This window comes from Schistocerca serialis, chromosome 12 (assembly GCF_023864345.2).
Source record: "Schistocerca serialis cubense isolate TAMUIC-IGC-003099 chromosome 12, iqSchSeri2.2, whole genome shotgun sequence".
Classification (NCBI taxonomy): Eukaryota; Metazoa; Arthropoda; class Insecta; order Orthoptera; family Acrididae; genus Schistocerca; species Schistocerca serialis.
The window spans coordinates 45,612,519-45,621,459 of record NC_064649.1 but is presented as its reverse complement, the minus strand read 5'-3'; positions in this window follow the sequence as shown (position 1 = coordinate 45,621,459).

Sequence of the window (8,941 nt, the reverse complement as noted above, 5' to 3'; positions counted from 1 at the left end):
TCCTCATTAGTTATGTGATCTACCCATCTAATCTTCAGCATTCTTCTGTAGAACCACATTTCGAAAGCTTCTATTCTCTTCTTGTCCAAACTATTTATCGTCCATGTTTCACTTCCATACATGGCTACACTCCATACAAATACTTCCAGAAACGACTTACTGACACTTAAATCTATACTCGATGTTTGTTCTCTTCTTCAGAAACGCTTTCCTTGCCATTGCCAGTCTACATTTTATATCCTCTCTACTTGAACCATCATTAGTTATTTTGCTCCCCAAATAGCAAAACTCCTTTACTACTTTAAGTGTCTCATTTCCTAATCTAATTCCCTCAGCATCACCCGACTTAATTCGACTACATTCTATTATCCTCGTTTTGTTTTTGTTGATGTTCATCTTATACTCTCCTTTCAAGACACTGTCCATTTCGTTCAACTGCTCTTCCAAGTCCTTTGCTGTCTCTGACAGAATTACAATGTCATCGGCGAACCTCAAAGTTTTTATTTCTTCTCTATGGATTTTAATACCTACTCCGAATTTTTCTTTTGTTTCCTTTACTGCTTGCTCAATATACAGATTGAATAACATCGGGGAGAGGCTACAACCCTGTCTCACTCCCTTCCCAACCACTGCTTCCCTTTCATGCCCCTCCACTCTTACAACTGCCATCTGCTTTCTGTACGAATTGTAAATAGCCTTTCGCTCCCTTTATTTTACCCCTGCCACCTTCAGAATTTGAAAGAGAGTATCCAGTCAACATTGTCAAAAGCTTTCTCTAAGTCTACAAAAGCTAGAAACGTGGGTTTGCCTTTACTTAATCTTTCTTCCAAGGTAAGTCGTAAGGTCAGTATTGCCTCACGTGTTCCAATATTTCTACGGAATCCAAACTGATCTTCCCCGAGGTCGGCTTCTACCAGTTTTTCCATTCGTCTGTATAGAATTCGTGTTAGTATTTTGCAGCTGTGACTTATTAAACAGATAGTTCGCTATTTTGCACATCTGTCAACACCTGCTTTCTTTGGGATTGGAATTATTATATTCTTCTTGAAATCTGAGGGTATTTCGCCTGTCTCATACATCTTGCTCACCAGATGGTAGAGTTTTGTCAGGGCTGGCTCTCCCAAGGCCGTCAGTTGCGGTGGTGTGTATCTATTCCAACTGATGTACACGTTTGATATCCTAGTTCGTTTTTAGTTCGGTAGTTGAATCGTCATATTTTTTCAGGGTGTAATCACCGGTATTTCTGTGTTATAGTAAGCTTTCCCGGCCCTCGTTTTGTGTAAGCAGAAGACGTGGTGTAGAAAGTTCGTTTCTTCAACACACGTTTAAAATTCAGTTGTCTGACATCTCTTTTATCTGTAATGTGGGTGTGAACTTTACTCATATGTATCCTATTTCTTGTACCTTTCATTTCGTTCAGTTTTAAGATCGCGTAGTTTTTTTCATACCACGTGGTGGTGCTTTCGCCGTGCGTAATTTCGGTACCATCTTAAATATGTTTTATTCTTATTTCCGCTTGATATTTTACTGGTTCTTGTGTCTATACGATTTACATCTGTGTTCTTTAAGGTCTCATGGATCTCAGTAATTTTGCTTTGTTCATGAGTATCTACGGAATTCGCGGGCGTTTCACGGCAGCGTACGTTAGTTTCATGTGCGAGGTGATGCAGATAAATTTCTTTGTCGAAATGTATTCCATAGTATTGTTATTCAGAAAAATTGGGCCACTGCGATAGGGATGAACCAGTGAGCCTTCGACTTGCTGTGACAAGCAAAATTCTCTTTTTTTTCTATTTATGTGTGTGTGAATCGGGTATGTTTGTGTGAACTTATCACATGCGCGCCTAAGATTTCTCTTTCATTTATCTCCGTCATGTAACTCAGCATACAATATAATAATAACATAAGTGAGTCAGTTACTTAAATAACGGGCAGTAACAGAGCAAAGTTTAGAATTTTTAATACGATGTTTTATTTTAATAAACTGTGATGACTCTTTCTCAGACCAACCGAACATCTTTTGTAACATTATTTTTAATACATTCAACTTGGCCTTTCTGAAGCGCAAAAGGCAGGCCTTATAATTGTAGAATTTTGAGTTATTATCTTTCTGTTGGGTCTAAAGCTCCTACTTCCTCTGAATTGTATGATTTGACGTTTTTACATAAACTGTTCCATATGCTTATTCAATAAATTCACTTGGATCTGTTTATTAATATTACCGCGTTAGTTATACTTACCAGTTCAGTGATTAATAGTTCTTATGTTAGATTTTCCCATTTTTCATTAAATCGGGTGGCGACCTAGAAAAATTTTGTGGCACACGAAACTTACAGAGACTGCAGAGTAACAAATTGCACAATTACCCTCAGTTTCCGTCTGCAAATCACTAATTAACATTTACCTTCTCTGTGCTATGGCAATGGGAATACAGTGCTGTTAAATCAGTCTTATTAAACACAGCCCTCCGAAATTCCTTCACCAAAGAAGACGAAGTAAATATTCCAGACTTAAAATCAAAAACAGCTGCCAACACGAGGAACTTCTAAGTAGATTTCCTCGGAGTAGCGAACTTAAATCACTTAATAAAAGCAAATCTTCCGATCCCGACTGTATACCAGTTAGGTTCTTTTCAGAGTACGCTGATACAATAGCTCCATACTTAACAATCATATACAACCACTCGCTCGACGAAAGATCCGTACCCAAAGACTGGAAAGTTGCACAGGTCACACCAATATTCAAGAGAGGTAGTAGGAGTAATCAGCTAAATTACAGGCCCATATCATTAAAGTCGATATGCAGCAGGTTTTTCGAACATATACTGTGTTCGAATATTATAAATTACCGTGAAGAGAACGATCTATTAACTCACAGTCAACACGGATTTAGCAAACATATTTCTTGCGGAACACAACTAGCTGTTTACTCACACGAAGTGTTGAGCATTATTGATAAGGGATTTCAGATTGATTCCGCATTTCTGGATATCCAGATGTACCTCATATGCGGCTTGTATCAAATTGCGTGCTTATGGAATATCGTCTTAGTTATGCAACAGGATTCGTGATTACCTGTCAGAAAGGTCACAGTTAGTAGTAATTGACGGAAAGTTATCGAGTAAATCAGAATGATTTCTGGTGTCCCCCAAGGTAGTGTTATAGGCCCTCTGCTATTCCTACCTAAACAGGCGATTTTGGAGACAATCTGAGCAGCCGTTTTAGGTTATTTACAGATGAAGCTGTAGTTTATCATCCAGTACAGTCATCAGAAGATCAAAACAAATTGCAAAACAATTTAGAAAAGACATCTGAATGGTGCGAAAATTGGTAGTTGACCCTAAATAACGAAAAGTGTGAGGTCATCCACATGAGTGCTAAAAGGAATCCGTTAAACTTCGGTTACACGATAAATAAATCAAATCTAAAGCCCGTAAATTAAACTAAATAGCTAGGAATTACAATTACGAGCAAATTAACTTGGAAAGAACACACTGAAAATGTGGTGGGGAAGCCGGCCGCGGTGGCCGTGCGGTTCTAGGCGCTCCAGTCCGGAGCCGCGCTGCTGCTACGGTCGCAGGTTCGAATCCTGCCTCGGGCATGGGTGTGTGTGATGTCCTTAGGTTAGTTAGGTTTAAGTAGTTCTAAGTTCTAGGGGACTGATGACCACAGCAGTTGAGTCCCATAGTGCTCAGAGCCATTTGAACCATTTTGTGGTGGGGAAGGCGAACCAAAGACTGCGATTTATTGACAGAACACTTAGAAACGTTACAGATTTAGTAACGAGACTGCCTACACTACGCTCGTGGGGTGGACGTGGTTAAAATAAAGGCGTTTCTGGTTGCGGCGGGATCTTATCACTAAGTTTCGATCACCAACTTTCTCATCCGAATGCGAAAGTATTTTGTTGACTTTTGATGAACCGCCTGCCAGGCGCTTGAGTGTGATTTGCAGAGTATCCAAGTAGATGCAGCTGTAGATGTAAATACCTCTTAATGGGTAGATTATGATAGCATTTTAAATTTTTAAATTCGGTCAGTAATTATGTGAAATCCTAAAAATCTAATTTTTGCCAACCTTACCGGTTTCCGGGATAACGTTTTTGTAATGCAGATTCCTACTGCGTCAGTCTGACGGATGGCAATAGGGCGGTATTTCACCATATCACTTGGTGCACAGGCAGACTCTTCAGAATAAACTCTCTAGCCTCTATAGCTTTCTAAGAAGTGCTCTCGAGGAGAATTTTTTAGAAATCTAAAAGAAAGTTTCTGACGAATAATACCGCGTATGGAGTACCATTGAACGGGATCAAAACCATTTATTACGGTTAGCCACTCATAAATACTTCCATCTACCGAGCAAACAGCTACCATACTTAAACTAAAGCCCTATCTTTGATATACTTAACACGAAAACAGGTAATCTCACACTAATGAGGCATGTAACGTTACAATTTGTTTCTACGTTATCCTGAACACATTCTCTTCTCTATACTCGACATAACCTTCCGACAAACTGTCAATTTAAAGCGCTATGCAGTATCTCCACCACTGAAGTACATGTAGATGTGTCGTATTTGTTTCATGTGATAAACGTTTCTTAATTTTGCTTGCGGTTTTCACTTTATAACAGTTTTGAAAACCAACCCGAACATAGACATCATGTTACGCTGCACATCACTGTAACTACAACCATGTGATCGGTGTCTGGGGAATGCGGGAGAGTTACACCCATTACGCTTCCAAATAATGACCACTGAAGCGGACGAACACTATCCTAATTACACTAAAGAACCAAAGAAACTGGTACACCCGCCTAATATCGCGTAGGGCCCCCGCGAGCACGCAGAAGTAATGCAACACGACTTGGCATGTACTCGACAAAGGTCTGAAGTAGTGTTGGAGGGAAGTGACACCACGAATCCTTCCGGAGTGTCCATAAACCCGTAATAGTACGAGGGGGTGGAGATCTCTTCTGAACAGCACGTTGCATCCCAGATATGCCGAATAATGTTCATGTCTGGGTGGGGAGGGGGGGTGGGGGAGGGGTAGCTGGGTGGCCAGCGGAAGTGTTTACACTTAAGAGTACCTCAAGCCACTCTGTAGCAATTCTGGACATGTGGGGTGTCGGGTGTCGCATTATCCTGCTGGTACTGCCCAAGTCCGTCGCAATGCTCAATTGATATGAATGGATGCAAGTGATCAGACAGGATGCTTTCATACGTGTCACAGTTAGAGTCGTGTCTAGACGTATCAGGGATCCCATATTACTCCTAATGCACACGCTATAGCGTCCCCAGTGAAATAATACTAAAAGACTTAAAACAGTATTTATAAAGAAGAGACATTTAAAAATTGAATAATATACATTTTATCATGTACCCGTATTATAGTAATTTCTCTGTGTACGTTTCGAGGACAAAGAAATATAACAAAATGATCTAAAGAGACGACAAGATACGCTCTTTTGTTAATTTTTTAGTCGTCTTCACTTCTTCTCTTGTCTTGGTTACGTGTTGACGGACATCTTGCGAGTGCTGGCAAATGTAAGCATATTTGTACTAATTAAGCAGATAATATATTGATTTAATGTTATTGTTCACTTTTAATTTGTAACAGGTGATCCCGATTTCATGTCCGCCTTCCTTGAATTAACCTGCATTCGAGTAATTTACAGTTCAACAATCGCAGCGGGCGATGCAGCCAACGACGCCATTACGTGGCGATATTAACTATAAAAAATTAGCGGAAGCGGAAAACTCGCCCGCTATTAACATAATATACATTTTTCTCCACAGCCGCCCGACGCTGTAAAAAATACGTAGCTTTAAGATACTTATTTTCAGTACAACAGCCGAGAGCCAGAGCCAGGACTCCGACTACAATGCAATGGTTAACGCAGGTAAGAAAAAATACTCTCGCGCGTGTGTGGGCCGCAATTGCAATTAATAACTAAAGATTTTTTGCTTTAAAGTGAACTGACTAGCCGAGGAAATTAATATGAAAAGTTTTTCCATTGTTCAACTTATATGCCCATGTCTTAAGATTCAGCGAGTCCAACGTTCATTAACGGAACAAATAATTTATACTGAAGATTAATACTGGCAAGAAAAAAGAACTTCACAAAACCATTTAATTGTAAATCAAAATTAAATGAAATATCAGTTTCATTAAGGCCCACCACGTAAGTCGGCAACAATCAACATTACCAATAAATGATATATTAAATTACGACGGGCGACGGACGCGAGAACGCCCCACACCATTACAGATCCTCCAACAGTTTGGACTGTCCCCTACTGGAATGCAGGATTCATGAAGGTTTCTCCATACCCGTACACATCCATCCTCTCGATACACTTTGAAGAGAGACTCGTCCGACCGGGCAACATGTTTCCAGTCATCAACAGTCCAATGTCGGTGTTGACGCGCCCAGTCGAGGCTTTGTGTAGTGGAGTTATTAGTTATCAAGGGTATACGAGTGGACCTTCGGCTGCGAATTACCATAACGCTGAATGGCTGAGAATTGTTGATGTCCCAACACTGAAATCTGTAGCAAATTTGTGGAAGGGTTGCACTTTTGTCACGTCGAATGTTTCTCTTCAGTCGTCGTTGGTCCCGTTCTAGCAGCATTTTTTTCCGGCCGCAGCAATGTTTGAAATTTGATGTTTTACCGGATTACTGACATTCACGGTACACTCGTGTATTGGTCTTACGGGAAAATCCCCACTTTACCGCTATCTCGGAGATGCTGTGCCCCACTGCTCATCGGCCGACTGTAAGACCACGTTCAGACTCACGTTCATCTTGATAATCTGCCACTGTCGCAGCAGTAATCGACCTAACAGCTACGCCTACCATAGCGCCGTATTCTGCGTGTTTACATATCTCTGTATTTGAATAAGCATGCCTATACCAATTTCTTGGGAGCTTCAGTGTATTTAAGTTGATATTTGCTAAGGTATTTGTACATATCTGTGTATTTGAATAAGCATGCCTATACCAGTTTCTTTGGAGCTTCAGTGTATGTAAGTTGATATTTGCTAAGGTATTAGTACACATCTCTGTATTTGAATAAGCATGCCTATACCAATTTCTTTGGAGCTTCAGTGTATGTAAGTTGATATTTGCTAAGGTATTTGTACATATCTCTGTATTTGAATAAGCATGCCTATACCAGTTTCTTTGGAGCTTCAGTGTATGTAAGTTGATATTTGCTAAGCTATTTGTACATATCTCTGTATTTGAATAAGCATGCCTACACCAATTTCTTTGGAGCTTCAGTGTATGTAAGTTGATATTTGCTAAGGTATTTGTACATATCTCTGTATTTGAATAAGCATGCCTATACCAATTTCTTTGGAGCTTCAGTGTATGTAAGTTGATATTTGCTAAGGTATTTGTACATATCTCTGTATTTGAATAAGCATGCCTATACCAATTTCTTTGTAGCTTCAGTGTATGTAAGTTGATATTTGCTAAGCTATTTGTACATATCTCTGTATTTGAATAAGCATGACTATACCAATTTCTCTGTAGCTTCAGTGTATGTAAGTTGATATTTGCTAAGGTATTTGTACATATCTCTGTATTTGAATAAGCATGCCTATACCAATTTCTTTGGAGCTTCAGTGTATGTAAGTTGATATTTGCTAAGGTATTTGTACATATCTCTGTATTTGAATAAGCATGCCTATACCAATTTCTCTGTAGCTTCAGTGTATGTAAGTTGATATTTGCTAAGGTATTTGTACATATCTCTGTATTTGAATAAGCATGCCTATACCAATTTCTTTGTAGCTTCAGTGTATGTAAGTTGATATTTGCTAAGGTATTTGTACATATCTCTGTATTTGAATAAGCATGCCTATACCAATTTCTTTGGAGCTTCAGTGTATGTAAGTTGATATTTACTAAGGTATTTGTACATATCTCTGTATTTGAATAAGCATGCCTATACCAATTTCTTTGGAGCTTCAGTGTATGTAAGTTGATATTTGCTAAGGTATTTGTACACATCTCTGTATTTGAATAAGCATGCCTATACCAATTTCTCTGTAGCTTCAGTGTATGTAAGTTGATATTTGCTAAGGTATTTGTACATATCTCTGTATTTGAATAAGCATGCCTATACCAGTTTCTTTGGAGCTTCAGTGTATGTAAGTTGATATTTGCTAAGGTATTTGTACATATCTCTGTATTTGAATAAGCATGCCTATACCAATTTCTTTGTAGCTTCAGTGTATGTAAGTTGATATTTGCTAAGGTATTTGTACATATCTCTGTATTTGAATAAGCATGCCTATACCAATTTCTTTGGAGCTTCAGTGTATGTAAGTTGATATTTACTAAGGTATTTGTACATATCTCTGTATTTGAATAAGCATGGCTATACCAATTTCTTTGGAGCTTCAGTGTACGTAAGTTGATATTTGCTAAGGTATTTGTACACATCTCTGTATTTGAATAAGCATGCCTATACCAATTTCTTTGGAGCTTCAGTGTATGTAAGTTGATATTTGCTAAGGTATTTGTACACATCTCTGTATTTGAATAAGCATGCCTATACCAATTTCTCTGTAGCTTCAGTGTATGTAAGTTGATATTTGCTAAGGTATTTGTACATATCTCTGTATTTGAATAAGCATGCCTATACCAGTTTCTTTGGAGCTTCAGTGTATGTAAGTTGATATTTGCTAAGGTATTTGTACATATCTCTGTATTTGAATAAGCATGCCTATACCAATTTCTTTGTAGCTTCAGTGTATGTAAGTTGATATTTGCTAAGGTATTTGTACATATCTCTGTATTTGAATAAGCATGCCTATACCAATTTCTTTGGAGCTTCAGTGTATGTAAGTTGATATTTACTAAGGTATTTGTACATATCTCTGTATTTGAATAAGCATGGCTATACCAATTTCTTTGGAGCTTCAGTGTACG